This window comes from Perna viridis, chromosome 8, assembly GCF_037379345.1.
Source record: "Perna viridis isolate PV_CMFRI_1.1 ecotype Kerala chromosome 8, ASM3737934v1, whole genome shotgun sequence".
Lineage (NCBI taxonomy): Eukaryota > Metazoa > Mollusca > Bivalvia > Mytilida > Mytilidae > Perna > Perna viridis.
In genome coordinates this window covers 23923390-23940544 of record NC_142452.1, presented here as the reverse complement: position 1 = coordinate 23940544, position 17155 = coordinate 23923390, and positions in this window count along the sequence as shown.

Here is a 17155-nt window from a genome sequence, read left to right as displayed (position 1 = left end):
ATATTAATTTCTTTAGTTATACTTTAAAGACTTTTAACCGTCACCCACAATAAATATATTAATCGCAAACATCATAACGAACATATTGTAAAAGTTTAAGAATACAAATATAGGTCACCGAAGTAAATTACGAGATAACTGAGCCTACATGTAGAAGATATTTTTAAAATATTTTATAGATTACATAGAGAATTTCCAGTTTCGCTAACTATTAAAAAAACTAGTTGATAAAATTTTCTGAAAAATGTGTATACACTTATCTGACATTATTTCATGAACTTAAGATAAAATTGGGGCCATCCAACTTTTTCAATGAAATATTTAAAAAAAAAAACGAAATTTCAATAACATTCTATGGAACATTTTCCTTATGAGAGGGTTTATAAAATTAATGTTTGTAATTTTACCATATATAAGTTTATGACAAAATAATCTTTTCGAATAATTTAAACACTTTTTTGCGTATTTTCAATCACTATTTGCTCATTTCAAATACATACTTTCGTATTATTTTGCAAGATGACAGAAACAGAATTCCCCGTGTGATAGGTTTGATCTACCGTAAGATCCATATTTTTTTTATACGATTTGATTGTTTGTCTGATACTCCTTCTTTCTTGTCATTATTTTAAATGTATTATGAAAAACATTTGAAAAGCATAAGCTTCGTCTCATATCAAACATCCATTGATAAATGGTATTTTTTTGTATATATAAAAATTGTTACTGAACTAAGGAATACATAGCTCAAGTATATGGTGCTTTTTATTTATTTTTTATTTTCTTTTCTTGTGTTACGAAACGAAGCATTTATCATTTCATACTGTGCAAATATGTAAAATGTTTAAAATAGGAAGAGACATAAAATGGGAATAACTAGTAAATTCACTCGTGTCTTTAATGTTATTTTACAGGAACTATGGCATTTCATTAGTCTTCTTAAGCAATGTTTTAACCTGTACATATACCCTTACCTTTGTAGTTGTTGTCTTAAATCTGCTAAGACTTTTTGCTTATGATTTTATTATTCATGTTAAGCTGTCTGATGACATTAACGCGGCAAACACTAACCACATAGCCCTTTACAGCATCAAGCTTAGTTCCATATAAAATCATGTCATAAGGACTAGGCACATTTTTTCATAGCGACCTCCTTTAATATTAAGATTCTTATTTTGAATGTTGGAAAATCAAAAGCCATTTGCATCGTTTGCTTGTGAAAAAAAGGCTCAAGTTTTTCATCTAATAACATGATTAAGAACAGTCTTATCCAACAAAGTTTATTCAACGCTGTTTTTACTGTCCGGAGAAGTATCTCCATGTACATGCACAATGTACACATAACAAACATAACCTACATGTATTCGATATTGTAAAGTTTTTATTCAAAATGTGTTTTCAGTATTAAAACGTTTTCTGTGAATTAAATATTGTCGTTCTAGTTTCTTGTATATAATGTAAAAATCTCAATATTTCGTTCGTATTTGGTGTACACCTTTTTGAACATAGGCCCAAAAAGCTATAAATTATCCAGATGTATATCAAAACTTACGTTGCTGCACCGTTCATGAGGTGCATGGATGTACATACACATTCTCAATTGTCATGTGTAATTATTTGTGTTAAAGATCCTAAATGTAGTGTTTGTTATGACAGGTTTAAACTAATGTTTGTGCCTAGAGGTCCTCCCGTGATAATTGTTGTCAGTAAGTCAACTTTTTGTCAACTGCGTACATCCGTCTCCAATGAAGTGGCAAATAAGGTTTATATCTTCCCTGTTGAATACATTAGGAGACAACTCCCTGAAAACTTTCCAATAGAAAGAAAAAAACTTACATCAATGACATATTTTGATATAAACATTTTCAATGATTGCTTTTTTCAAATCAGATGTTCACAAAGATATTTGTTTTATGCTCTGGACATTTAACACCACAATACATGTAACACAACTCTTGCTTAGACATACATATGACATTCATTCCGTAGCATGTTTTGAATACACGTGTTTGTATAATACTGACAGTGCGGACTTATCAAATGTTTGTTATCAGAGGTTGACGTAGAAAATAATAGCAGTGATAAGATCTATACTGCTACCACTCTCTCCAAAGAAGAGATTGTGGAAAAACATAAATCTGTGCTATCCTCTTTTGGTCTCTCTACCAAGGACGATGATTGTGATTTACCCTCTATGTACTGGATTTCTAAACTTCACAAGAATCCATACAAACAACGTTTCATAGCTGGATCTGCAAAATGTACCACCAAACCTCTTTCAAAACTTTTAACTTCTATACTCACAACTGTCAAAGAGGGTATGCAGTCCGACCACAACACTTGTTACTCCCGTAGTGGTATTAATTCAATGTGGATCCTGAAAAATTCGAAAGATCTTTTGGAGACAATCAGTTCAAGACTATTATCTGAATATAATAGCATTAAAACCTACTTCTAATCCCCATACTCAGTTAAAATCCCGACTTAAAAACATTATACATCGTTGTTTTTCCAAAAAAGATGGTACACCTAGATACAAATATATAGTTCCTGGTAGAAATTCCTCATACTTTGTAAGAAACAATTCCAAATCATCTTCCAAATATACAGAGGAAGATGTTTACAAAATGCTGGAATTTTTAATCGACAACATACTTGTCCAGTGTGGTGGACGTGTTTTTCAACAAATCGTCGGCATTCCAATGGGAACAAATTGTGATCCTTTACTTGCTGACCATTTCTACACTCTTATGAGGCTGACTTTATAGCTGATTTGATCAGAAAGAAAGAATATCGTTTGGCTAGATATCGTTTGGCTAGATCCTTCAATCTCAGTTTCCGCTATATAGATGACGTATTATCTTTAAACAATCCTAATTTCGGGGGTTTGATAAATCGCATCTACCCAAAAGAACTTGAGATAAAGGATACTACAGACACTGTGAAGTCAGCCTCATATCTTGACCTACACTTAGAAAACGATGGTAAAGGAAAACTATTGACCAAACTTTACGACAAACGTGATGACTTTTCATTCAGAATTGTCAACTTTCCTTTCATCTGGGGCAACATCCCTTCGGCTCCTGCGTTTAGAGTGTTTATATCACAACTCATACGTTATGCCAGAGCTTGCCGAAACTACGCAGACTTTTTGTATCGTGCTAGAAGTCTAACAAATAGGCTTCTTGAACATGATTATGTTGTTACAAGATTGAAGTCATTACTACAGAAGTTTTATGGTCGTCATCATGAACTCGTGGATCGTTATGATGTATCCATCAGCACCATGAAAACTGATTCATTCAGCGGGTCATAGTTTTCCTTTCTGCGTTTGTCTATCCCGGACTTGACTTTTTATGAGCAACTCGGCGGGTGTTTCTAGAAAAGCAGAGGACGCCTACCGGTGCACGTGGTCCATGCTCCCAGTTTGTAGTTGAGTCCGAGTTGCTCATTTACTTTTGTTACTTTGTATGTATGATTTTAGTTACTTTATGTTCTTTGTTGTGTGTGTCTGTTTTCCATGTCTGGTCTTTGTCCCTGGTTTACATTCTTTTGATTACCGCTATAACCTTGGTTCCCTTCATTACTCTTTCACTTTGAACACAAACAAACAATCACGATTGCAATATAATCGCTATGGTCACCTGTACAGATAAAACGTCAATATCGAATTTGATTAAGTATAGTTTTTCTTTTCAAAATAGTTCAGTATATGATCAGTATGTTTATTTTATGAATTGTTTATTTTCAATGCACTAAAAGTAAAGGGAAAAGCAAAACTATCAACAACATGGAAGCACACTTAGTCCGATCATGAAGAATAAAATCACATCAATACTGACGAATTAAATGTCATAGATAAATTACTCTAACCAACAAAAAATAAATAAATAAAACATTAAATGCAAAACAGTTTTGAAAGGGAAAGTTCATGATTATCATATTGAACGCTCTGTTCCCTCGTTTAAATAAATTCATACATTTATACTGCTTTGTGATGGTGGATGAGTACTTGTTAGTTTGTTTGCATCACCCATTCTGACATTTCATAAATGAAACAAAGTATTTAAGAATTTTATATATGTGTTTATACAATATAATGTATTCTGAGTCAGCCAAGGGTATAATTTACGCATGCTCTAATGTGATTTAATTAACTAAGTAAGAGATCATTTTTTTATTACAAAGGAGCGGATAGATTTGAGTATATCTACTCGACTGTGGTGCATTTGTTTGCAAATCTATATAGCATCTTCAAAATGAAAACTAGTTGAAAAGTATGTAACGGTGGCAACATATATTATATAATTGTAAAGAGGTGTCTTTACTATTCTTTGATTTCTTTGTACAGGAATAGTTAAAACGAATTGCGTCAATAAAATTCATCTACTTTCCATTGTGGGATTCTATAGTCATAAAAGTAAACCAGTCTTACATAAAACAACTGCTTGAAGACTTATATTCATCTTTTGTTTTCCATTTTACCATATGTGCATCTATATCATCTATATCTAAAGGACAGGCCACTGCTTCAGACAGTTTGTTAGTACAGTAAGAAATAATTGAAAAATGATTTTTTTCTTTATCAAAACCATAAAGCATACTATATTAGCGTATATTAAATACTTTTTTCTATTTTTTTCTGTTTCTATAAATGTGAAGTAAAAAAGTTTGATAAGGCTGTTGTGTAAATGCTAAAATGCTAGTCGGCCGATTTGAAGATAGATTGTATGTATATATGTACAGCATCGCTCTGAAATAAAATAAATATAAAAATATACGGAAAACAAAAGTTATTCAGGAGTTGATTAGCAAACAGTAAGCAACTTGGTTAAAGACATTTTGTAGATGGTTTTTCCCCACACATCTTGATTTAACATAGGCGTTTCTGTTACCTTGACTGATGTTTTAACGAACCTCTTTGCATTAAATGTAAACTTACAAACCCATTTAAGCTAAACTTTAGGTACTGACATAAACTTTTGTTGACATGTTTCCGTAACCATATGCCAGCTTTTGCCGAAATTATGTATGCATATTGTCCATCTCTTTCGTTTGAAATGTTTAAAAAAATGTTGCTCTCACTCTTTCCTCGATGTTTTATAATATTTATATTTTAACGCAAGTTATCTGTCTTTCTATCATAATTGGAAGCTGTATACTATTTTTGGATTGTTGTTACTTTATACCAAATAAAGTTTGTACAATTAGATATTTTGACATTTTTATAAAGTACTATCAGTACATTTACATGTATTATTAAAGGTATATACTATATTGACTGTTTTCATTCGTGAGAACATATTCAACTGTTGCTACATATGCTTTCTTAAACAATGCAGTTAGATGGGTTTCCATTTATTAATATTTATTATATTATATATTATTATATGTTATATCATTATATGCTTTTTTCACTTATTTCTAGCTGTGTGAGATTTTCTTTTCGGACGCATGGGTTGAAACACTGCTATAACCCGCGCTTTCCTGTAAAAAAATACAATTGTTGTTATTTAATTTTGAGTTAGATAACAATCATATCTTACTGATGTGTGTTTGAATTTTTTTTAATAATGGAGAATAATTGATAGTTAGTGTAACCCACATTTTATACCTGGTCGTGACGTATCACTGGTCAGATTGATACGTCATGATCAGCAGCTAAATATAGACAATTTTATTTCAAAACAAACGCTAGCTTTTCTCGTGGAAGATTTGGAAATATTATACACCTTTGGTAAAGGTAAAATAGTTCTCTGACTGGGCTGAGATTCCTTACAGAACGACCAAATCTTACATTCGGGTATCTGCACTTTCCCAATCTTTCAGCCATAAGATTTTAGATTCATAATATCCCGTCTTGCTCTAGTACATTAGCTAGATATTATTTCGTTTTCTTTGTATAATGTCAAAACGTAATCAGAGAGAACAACGATAATAAACTGTTACACTTATTCTTTTTTTTTTACTAATTTATTTTTCAACAGGTAAATACGAACAGCTCTGGGGATTTCAGTAACACTTAGTTACGATGAATCGGTTTGTTTAAGGTTCCATTAAAGGAAAATGTCAATTGTTAAATTCTTCGTTATTACACCATAAAAAGACTTGAAACTTGGCCAAGAAAAATATTTTCATATTTTTAACGTTATGTTGTATGTGCCACTTATCACAAATAGTGTAACTATGGAAAAAATGTAGTTATTTTGAGAATTAAAAATAAGTTAGGTCACTACCGTATACTTTTAAATGATACCAAATTGTTACCCCAGTAACTCATTACACCTATATCTAGTGCAAGTTACCTCTTACATATAACGAATACCTGTATTTCACGACCTTCATGGTTACTTTCACTTTCGAGTCAACATGATAGAAGCCGCCATTTTATAAATCCTTGTGGGCAGTGTAAAAACAATCTAAAATCTCGGGTGATTCCCAATCGATCTGGTCAGTGCCGACAACATTTCACCACAAAAATATTTTTTGCATAACCGAAACTAAAAAGTATTTATGATGACAGTCGTTTTCATCAGAAAATGCTGTTTGCATACTGTACAACTAGATCTGGCCAAATCGAAAGTAGATTGATGTATCCCTCCGCTCTAAAATGTATTGTTAACTATTTTCAATTTTACATTGAAGTTAAGATTACACTTCTAAATTTTGAACATACCCTTGATTGGAAAAAAGAACATTCATCTTATTTAATGTCATTTTCTAAGGACGTATGACATCCGGTTACGTATGGCTGTTGTTCGGCGACGCCAAGGGTGTAAACACAGAAACAAAATGCTTGATTATTTAAAATCGATGAGTCTATGCGGGCATTCATCTACTTTTTATTTACAATTGACTTTGATTTAAACGTTTCGTCAGTTTTTCAACGCAATCAGTTGTGATAATTCAACAATTCTCGATCATTTAAATGTTCAAATGGTTTTATGCCCCATCATCGGCCATATTTACCACGCCTTTTGGGGCAACTAATTTACTTTATTTTATTAAGTTTTAAAACAGAACTGTTAAGGTTTCAGTCGTAAATATGTATATAATTTTATTAATAAACGATTAAAAAGTATGTTTTTATTCTCTGTCGTATGATTGTCGTATGGACACATAATGTATGGAGGACATTTACTTTCATGTAGTCATGTCTTTAGTACAAAATACTACAAATTAGGCTAAAACTCCTGTTTAGGGGATCGCTTAACTAGTGTTTTTTTTTTTATCCATTATAGAATAATATAGGGTAGGCATTGCCTAAATTAGCAAGCAATGCCATACATGTACTGTCTATGCGAAACTCGTAAAAATTAGTGCATAACACAGGGGAGTGTCAACCCGAATGAAAATGTTTGATTCGCAAGTGCAATATTTTTATTTATATTTAAGCAGCAAGCAAAATCAATATTTCTTTTTGAAAATCTGTCTTCTTTATTAATGTGAGAGGTTTTTTTTTCAATAAATGAATAACTTGAACAATGTTTTCCCCTGATTTTCAGACCCATGAGCATACCCCTTTCCCCTCCCTCTCAAAATGGTCAATAACTTTAAAGCACTTCGCAATATTTTACATTTGTCATCCCTTAAGAGCATCTCTAGCAACATCCATTTCAGCCTTGACCTTTCCAATCAATCTGCACCGATACCGGATATATTACAGTTCTCCACGGATGGTGGGAAAATTTTACATATATCATGTGACGTTAACAAAATTCAGACGACACTGCAAATTTAAAAAAAAAAGAACGATAATGACTGCCATTCCTACCTACATTTTGATTATATAATCAGAGATATTTTTTTCCGAGGCGGGTTACGTTCTTGACAACAGCAATAGTGGAATAGTAAAGGAAGTATATTTTTATTTCAAACGGACAAACAGACTATTGCTGAGACAACTCTTACTATGATAGTGATAAAGAAGATATAAAAGAATTATACTTGATACTTCAAGAATTTTCAACTGACTATTAGGAAATTAATCTCTTTGAAATTGTATTTCAAGGTAATATACATGCACAATGTATCACCAAAAGAAGAGTAGGTTTAGACTTGAATCTCGTAGGAATTAATGGCCTGAATCAAGCATTTTCCTTATGTTATAATAGTAACTGGAATAAAAGTCAACAGATCTCATATAAGTTTTACTACAATTTACTACAAGGTGTCATACCACAAAAAAAAAGCCTGGGACAGATTTTGTGATTGTGACTTGAGCCAAGTAAGAACAAGGAGACACAAATGGGCCATGAAAAAAAAAATTTTTTTAATGATTTCTTCACAATAACTTTAGTGAAAATAAATGGATCACTTTGAAATTATACCACAAGGTGCCATTTTCCACAGGAATTTGGGATTGATTTTTACAGGTTTTTACTGGAACCATTTTGGAATAATGGCAAAAAAGTGACCAAATTGGTTTTGGTCAAACTTTTATCCTGTGTTAAATATCTAATCGTAATCAAATTTCGTAGCTGTGTCAAGTTCAAATGGTGTGTCCATATTCGCCCCGGAATTGTTAAGGGTTCAACCATTGCATTCATATCACGCTGCACCATGCAAAACATTGTATTTGAGTCTACCTTCAAATTCGTTAAGTAGCTGGCAGCAATACAACTTTAATAGAACCTATAATTTTCAACGCTGTATACTTCTATTCCCCATACTCAGTTAGAATCTCGAATTAAAAACATTATACATCGTTGTTTTTTTTCAAAAAAAAAGATGGTACACCAAGATACAAATATATAGTTCTTGATAGAGATTCCTCATACTTTGTAAGAAATAATTCCAAATCATCTTCCAAATATACAGAGAAAGATGTTTACAGAATTTTTAATCGACAACATATTTGTCCAGTGTGGTGGACAGATTTTTCAACAAACGGTCGGCATTCCAAGGTGAACAAATTGTGCTCCTTTACTTGCTGACCTATTCTTTCACTCTGATGAGGCTGATTGTATAGCTGATTTGAGCCGAAAGAAAGAATATCGTTTGGCTAGATCCTTTAATGGCAGTTTCCGCTAAATAAATGACGTATTATCTTTAAACACTCCTAATTTCAGGGATTTGATACATCACATCTACACCAAAGGACTTGAGATAAAGGATACAACAGACACTGTAAGGTCAGCCTCATAGCTTGACCTACACTAGAAATCGATAGTAAAGGAGCAAACCATTGCCCAAACTTTACGACAGACGTGATTACTTTTCATTCAAAATTGTCAACTTTCCTTTCATTTGTGGCAACATCCCTTCAGCACCTGCGTATGGAGTGTTCATATCACAACTCAAACGTTATGCGCAGACTTTTTGTATCGCGCTAAAACTCCTAAAATAGGCTTCTGGAACTCGTGGATTGTTATGGTGTATCCATCTGCACCATGAAAACTGATTTATTCAAGGGGTCATAGTTTTCATTTCCTCGTTTGTCTACCCCGGACTTGACTTTTTATGAGCAATTCGGAAGATTTTTTCTAGAAAAGCAGAGGACGCTTACCTTACCGTTATATTTAATCCTTTTTGGCCATTGGGCAGCCAAATCAGAAAACAAGCCACAGCCACTGAATCCCAAAACTGAAAAGGGATTAGATTGTAATGTAAGGCAAAAAAACAGAGACTATTCACCACATTGGGAATCAGGCTTATTCCATTGCTATTCAGTACAATGTACATCGATGTACATGTGCAGCTACAAATTGTACATATGTACTTTTTAGTAGTAATCGAAATGTTTTAGGCTATAAGATTTCTTACTTTTTTATATAAAATAATGATTATATCAGTACATTTGTATTACGTGTCTTTATTGAATCCATTCCTGGCGTGAGAGATTCTGTGATTCTGTCCATATTTATCAATACACAATTTTGGTCTATTCTTCACACACATATATAGCAACATTAAAAAAATGTTGTGTTGTGTTCTCTCAAGGCCTTTTAAGCATTTAAAGATTATGTACATTTTCCAAACAAACAAACAATGAACAGAATGTAGATGATAGGTACATCTAATTTTCCAATTGACAAAGTTGGACCAAAGTAATCTCGTCCCAATATTGCTTTTATATAAAATATTTTTTCCAACTCGTATTTAAATGATATACTGTATTTCTCTGATTTGATTTTTTAGTTGACACGCTTTAATGTACATATTGTATAAATACTGGCATACGGCAGATATAACATATAAAAAAATGCTTAAAAAATTTCGAATTTTCACGAAAAATACCTCTTTCCCAGGTGGATATAAAGTTATGACAATGTAAAAATCCCAGCTCGACATTTTTAAAAAAGGTAATTTAAGGCAACACTAATCTTTTAAAAGTAACTATATTAATTTTTAAGCGTTACGTCAGCTATGACATACTTCCAAGTTGCCCATATCAAAACAGAAGAAAAACTCCTACAATATTCATTAACTTGGCAGCGTGCCAATTTTCAAACTAAACTATCAAAACTTTCGTTAACTTGAAAAAACCTAGTTTTTACACTTTTTAAAAATTATTTTGTATTTCACATTTTAACACTTTCATTTTTTATCAAAGAAAATAAAATTTAATGATGAAAAATGGTGTAAAATAAAAAAAAATGTAAATGCTTAGAAATGACCATTACTATAAATAAAACAATGTTTGACAAGAAACATTAGCATTTTTGGGGGAATCTTAACTCAATACGTTCCAACCCCAACACAAATTTTCAGTCAATGCAAAAATTAATTTTGGTCAAAAATGAGATTTTGCATGGTTTTCTCAAAGACAGCCTATTAATTGCACATGTCGGATGACCCTTCTAATCCCAATCTCTGAAGTTTTAATTTTTGTTTCTAAGTAATGCCAGAAAATAAGCTTTACTATGGCTTACTGTTCAATGCTAACAATAATATAAAATTAATAAAAAAAAATGGCAACTACTATGGTCAATACAAGAACACGGTTTAAAAGTTAATTTCCTGCATCAAAAATTTGATGTATATGTAAAGAGTATTTCTTGGTGTTGCATTGTTTCTAATATTACTTACAGAGAGTTTAGTTTAAAATTTGCATCTGTATAAGTCACTGTGTGTATATTTTTCAGTGCCGCAAAGAACTCCTCTTAGGCCCCTCTTAGTTGTTGAAAATATAGCATATTATTTTATTTCTATTTTTCTTATAGTTGATGTGCAGTGATGTGTCAGTATACTTTTCGTTTTTAGCTATAGAACAAACAAAAGCAAAAATAGCATACAAGTTCAAACATTTTTTTTATTGCTCACAAATAATTCTGTTATTTTTGCAACATCTCATCTAAGTGCATAAATTGTCTACATGCATTCAGTTTTTTATTAGCAACCAAACAAAAGTCACAGTGTTGTTGCCGCCACTTCGGGCCTAGAAGTGGTGACCTCACCTGTTGCTAAGGTAGCTCCTCCATCGCATCCATCATACGTGACAGCTAGAACAAAGAGCATGATTAGTTTGGCTAGAAGGGCCTGTAGGGAGGAAGCTTCCCAACTCGTCGAATTGACTACCATATCCATTGACTCTGGTGTCAGGACACCTTAAGTAAAGTTACACTCTTCAGTTGAGGTCACTGCACCCTTTTTTTGTTGAGATTGAGGGAGAAACAACTTGGAAAGGAAGACCGTAGAGACTATGGAGGCCGGCAGTAAGTGTGACTACCTATCGTTCTGACATCAGAGAATTTGATGGAAAGTCAAACCCCCCTGGTTTGCAGTCTGCTATCTCAGCTTTTAAGTTTCTCAATCCCCCTGTGACTGACAGTACTACAAGAACCTCCAGGCAAGTCAAAGTAGATAGTATTTGTACAAAGAGAGTGTATGATGTAAAGTTTTGTTTAGATAGGACGTACATACTGAGCAGATTTTTTGAGACGTGGGAGGAACAAGATGAGGTCTTGGAGGGTTGTCGAGTTCCAATGCCCAGTCTACTTTTTGGACAGGGACCCTGTCCACTTCAGGCATATCATAAATTATCTTAGACTTAGCAGCACATTCACTGCCAAGAGAATATACGAATGGAACATTTTTAATGACTTAGGTTATTTCCTTTCCTATGATGAATTTATCCGTTTGTTTATCCTCATAGCTGGTCTTACATGGAATAAAGCTACCTTGTCGCCACCATGCTCATTTTCTTGTTTCTTATATTAAAAAGCCTCAATATCATATGCATATTATATAATTAAAACATTGGACATGCGAATAACATATCAGACTAATTATACTCCTAGACTCACGGCGATTTAGATTACAAGAAATATCCACACTTCCGTTATAGCATTATCTTGTGATATATGTTTTACTTATATTTTATATTCTATATTCAACAAAATATAAAAAAGATACATCAAAAAAAAAAAACGTTGAACATACAAAGAGAAATCTGAAATATATGACAAACCATGTTGAATGTATAAGCTTAAAATATTGTAATACAAATAAATGTACAATTTACTACTATTCTTAATTTCAGATTAGCATGAAAAAGAAGGTACTTACTGTTAGCTTATTTTACCCTTCAATGAAATACATTCAACAACAAAAAATAATTTAAATTTCAAATTTATGACAACCGTGTGAAAGGTTAAGCTTCTAATTAAAAGGAAATGATGATTTCCTATAATTTATCAAGTGAAAATAACATATTCGTTTGACTGCTTTAGTCCTGTTCTCATGACCAAATTAGCTCATATAAGATTTATTTGCATGAACGTAAAGTCACACATGTGCACAAATCGTCCATTTAAACACATCTTCCAACGAATGTATTGTGTTAAATTGTATTGACATGTGAAACGGTAGCACGACTGTCATGCTTTCAATTTTTTGAAACATGAAATGAAAATTGTAATGTAAACGAATACATTTTTCATTAGGGATTGTCAAATTTCCTTTCATATGTAGCTGTGTCCTTTCAGCACCGGCGTGTGGAGTTTTCATGTCACAAATCACACGTTATGCCAGGGCTTGTCGTGACTCTGCATACGCTTTATATCGAGGTTGACTCTTGCAGTTTGGCTTTCGGGGGCGGGGCTGTTTTGCTGCGAGATTGGGGTAATGGCTGCAGGGGTTTTATGGTCACTATCATGAACTAGTGGATCGTTGTCATGTATCCATCTGCACCGTGAAAACTGATTCGTTCATCGTGTCATGGTTTTCCTTTCCTTCTTTTTCTGACCCGGACTAGACATTTTATGAGCAACTCGGCGGGTGTTTCTGGAGGGGCGAGGAGCGTTTATCCTTAAGGTGCATATGGTCCATGCTCCAAGTTTTTAGTGGAGTTTTTAGTGGAGTCCGAGTTGCCCATTAACTTTTGTTGCTTTCCATGTATTGTTTTTGTCACTTGATGTTCTTTGTTGTGTGTGTCTGTTTTCCATGTTTGGTCTTTGTCCCTGGGTTTATTTTCTTTTGACTTCCGCTGGAACCTTTGTTCCCTTGATTACTACTTCGATTAAATGCCTATAGCTTCAAAAGTGTTTTAAATAGATAAATGATAAAGTTTATTTCTCATTTTCAATATGATATAATTACTGAATACGACAATCTCACATACACCTGTTGTCTTGGTTTACAAGGTCGATTAATTGTGGAAGGTCGGATAGAGGAGAACGTTTAGTGTAGTAAAGTGTTATTAAATAGTCATGGGACTCAAACTATGCTGGGATGAAAGATGCTATAACAGTTATCAATATATAGATAGTAATGAATTAAATAAAGGGTACTTACACAATTACCGAACTGATACTCTGGAAAATATACATAAGGAAAATCAAAAACGAAAGTCGTAAAATAAATGGCAATCAAGAAAAAAAACAGCAAGTCAGCTGGTCAATAAAGCTAACTTGTCATTTATCATGCTCATTTTCTTGTCTCTGACAACTAAATGCATAATCATTATTTGTTCACATATATACTTAAGACTGGTTAAGTATTAAATGCAAAAATAACTTATCAAATTTATTATAAGGATCATGGCAATTATGTACGAAATGTCCGTACTCTCTTGAGAGGTGAAATTTAATTTTTCCTAATACTCTCTGTTCAATACAAAATATTAAAAAGAAAGTATATACTGTCAGCTAGATTTCTCTTTCTTTAAAATACATTAATCATGGCAGAGGACATTGGCATCTAAAAATACGACAAACCGTGTGAAATGTTTGAGCTTCAAATAAAAGGAAATAACGAAATATTTGTTTACCTGCTTTAAACGTAGGACCCGTTCTTATGACCATATTTTACTATATTTAAATTCTCACTCAAATCGTCCATATATAGCGATGCCAAAGGGCAAGAACGATAAATCTTTCGAGAAAAATAAAAATGTTGGCACTTTCTCTTTTGTCATTTGAAGGGGAGGGGGAGGAGGAGATCATACGCAAAATTACGCATCACAGGATGTTCTAATGGGAATGTTTGTTGTCAATGTTTGAGATTAAGATAGGACACCTTGCGTAAATTTGCGTTTAGGTATCACAAAACTAATGATCCTACCCTAAAAGTTATAGCCAAAATATCAAAATCAAAAGTACCAAACATCAACAAGTCCTCCCTTGAAGTGATGATTTGTAAAAGAAATGCACACGTATGCTGTGTTTTTTGTTATGAAAAAAGGGCTTAGAAGTAAATTTTGCATATATTTCATATATGTTGTACAATACTTGATGCTTTCCATTAGAAAAAAGTTCAACCAGTTTAAACATATTAAATATGATAAAAAATAATGAATTATTTGAAACACAAGTTTTGACGACAAAATTGTTTTTCAAAACAAGTTGTACTAATCCCGAAAGAAGGTTTTAGAAACAAAAATAGGTTCTAACATGAGTGAATATCGGGTTATCTACTACAAGTTTGAGAAAGTCTCTTTTGCGAGTGGAGCGTAGCGGAACGGGTTCAAAAAGGTCTGATTTCCTTGTTACAGTGAAGATAAAGAAACTGAATATAAATTACACAAATATACAATCTAAGGACTACTAGCTGTTAACAGACATGCTGGCTCCAGACCAGTTCAAAGGTACGAACAGTTATGTCCCCACCATGTTTGAACTAATTTTCTGGCATTGTCTTCCTGTTAAACGCTTGTACAAATTCGAGATAAGAAAGAGCAAATACATACGTTTTTTTCATATATCTCTATTTTTAATTTTTAATTTTTCAAAAGTTAAGTGAAAAATGGTAAATTCTGTGATAGTACATAACTAGATTGCACATATGAATTCGTCGTCTAATGTACGCAAAAATATGATCAACAACAAAATGCATAATAAAAAAACCTCAGTTGAAAAAAAACACCTTATATATAATCGGCTTAAATGAAAATACAAAAATACCAGTTTTATATTTTGTAAATTTTGAGGTGCTGTACACGTGTTGCAAGGAGTAACGTCTCATCAGCAGCATTAAAAACAAATATGTAGGAAGATCATAATTAAAATACTAGTTGTATACAAGAAGTTCTCAAAACCAAAACCAAAAAAGCCAATATCCATACCGAAAAGTTCTACCATATGCAAAGTGAGTGTTTTACGTATTTTTAATTTGGAATACTGCAAGATTTCAAAAAATGGGTAGATAAAATATGATATAATTTGGGGTCATACAAGTCTGTCTACTGGGTTTGTGACTACCCTCGGGTAATATATACTTGCTGTTTTTGATCGCCTCTGACATCTATGGAAACACCGCCTGCACTAAGTCCAACGCTCTAGACCACTCTGCCAACTTGGCTATATAAAAATATAGCTTTCGTTTACCCAGTGATACTTCGTTGTAAGTAAATCTAGAGCGCGAACATTAGCACATGATGTCACTGAACATATATATGAGAAGACTAATGGGGTGTGGCAACTTTACCATATTACTTGCTAATACATTACTATGTAGATACATAGCACGCACGACGAGGATCAACATGGTATGTTAACACAAGGATGCATACATATATGTAATCAAGTCTAAACTACACCCCAACTCCAGAATCGATGTGAGGTTGCAAATTTGCGATGCAAATTTGGTCGCTCCCTCATTGTGATTCGAACCCCTTCTCTTCTCTGACATCTATGGCAACACCGCCTGCACTAAGTCCAACGCTCTAGTCCACTCGGGCAACTTGGCTATGTAAAAATATAGCTTTCGTTATCCGAGGGATACGTCCTCGTAAGTAAATCTAGAGTGAGAACATTAGCACATTATATAACTGAACAGGACAACCTATATATATATGTGTATACATTTGCTTACATCTTAATAAACACCTAATCAACATGAAGTGTTTGTACTTATATTATCAGCGCACTTTATTTGATTAATACACACCATTACGTAGTAGTATCCCACATAAATCAGTATTTTTGTATAGAACAGTATAGAACAGTATTTACGATGGGGCGACTATAAAATCAATAATTTTGATTATTTCATTTACTAGTCTGTTTCTTTAAATGATTTTTCGACAAATATTTGATCAATTTATGGGTACAAGTTTTATGGAAATACTTGTAAAATTGAAATGGTAAGGCATGAGAAGGTTATCTATATATTTATATAAGAGTCTAACGATGTTAGAAGTTTTAGATTTGCAAAACGAATGATGGATATATATATTATATATAATTTTTGGTTGTTCCTTCCGCGGGAGTCAAACTCGTAACGCTGTGACATGTGTGGCAACATTGCCTGCATAAAGTCCAGCGCCCTAGACTATTCGACCAGCTAGGCTATATAAAAAATGTAGTTTTCGCTGGCCAATTCATTCCTTTTTGTAGGACTGTAACGTAGTACACAATGTATGGTAATACGGGTCATTTCATCTACTTGTTATCATATAGAAAGAGGATCAAATTAACGATACATGTCACGACAAGTCAAAGTTTTACAACGTCTCAGAATGTGACGAATCTATTCGCTACACTACTCCATTGAACCAAATTGATACAGAGAAGATAATGTAAGTGAAAAAGGGTCTGAAAAATTTCAAACGACATTAGAATTGTCAAAAATGTTTTTGTCGTTCCCTCGCTGTGACATCTGTGGCAACACCGCCTGCACAAAATCCAGCGCCCTCGACAACTTGGCCAGCAAGGCTATATAAACATACAGCTTTCCCTGGCCGGGTAATACCACTTTTTCTAACTTATCTAGG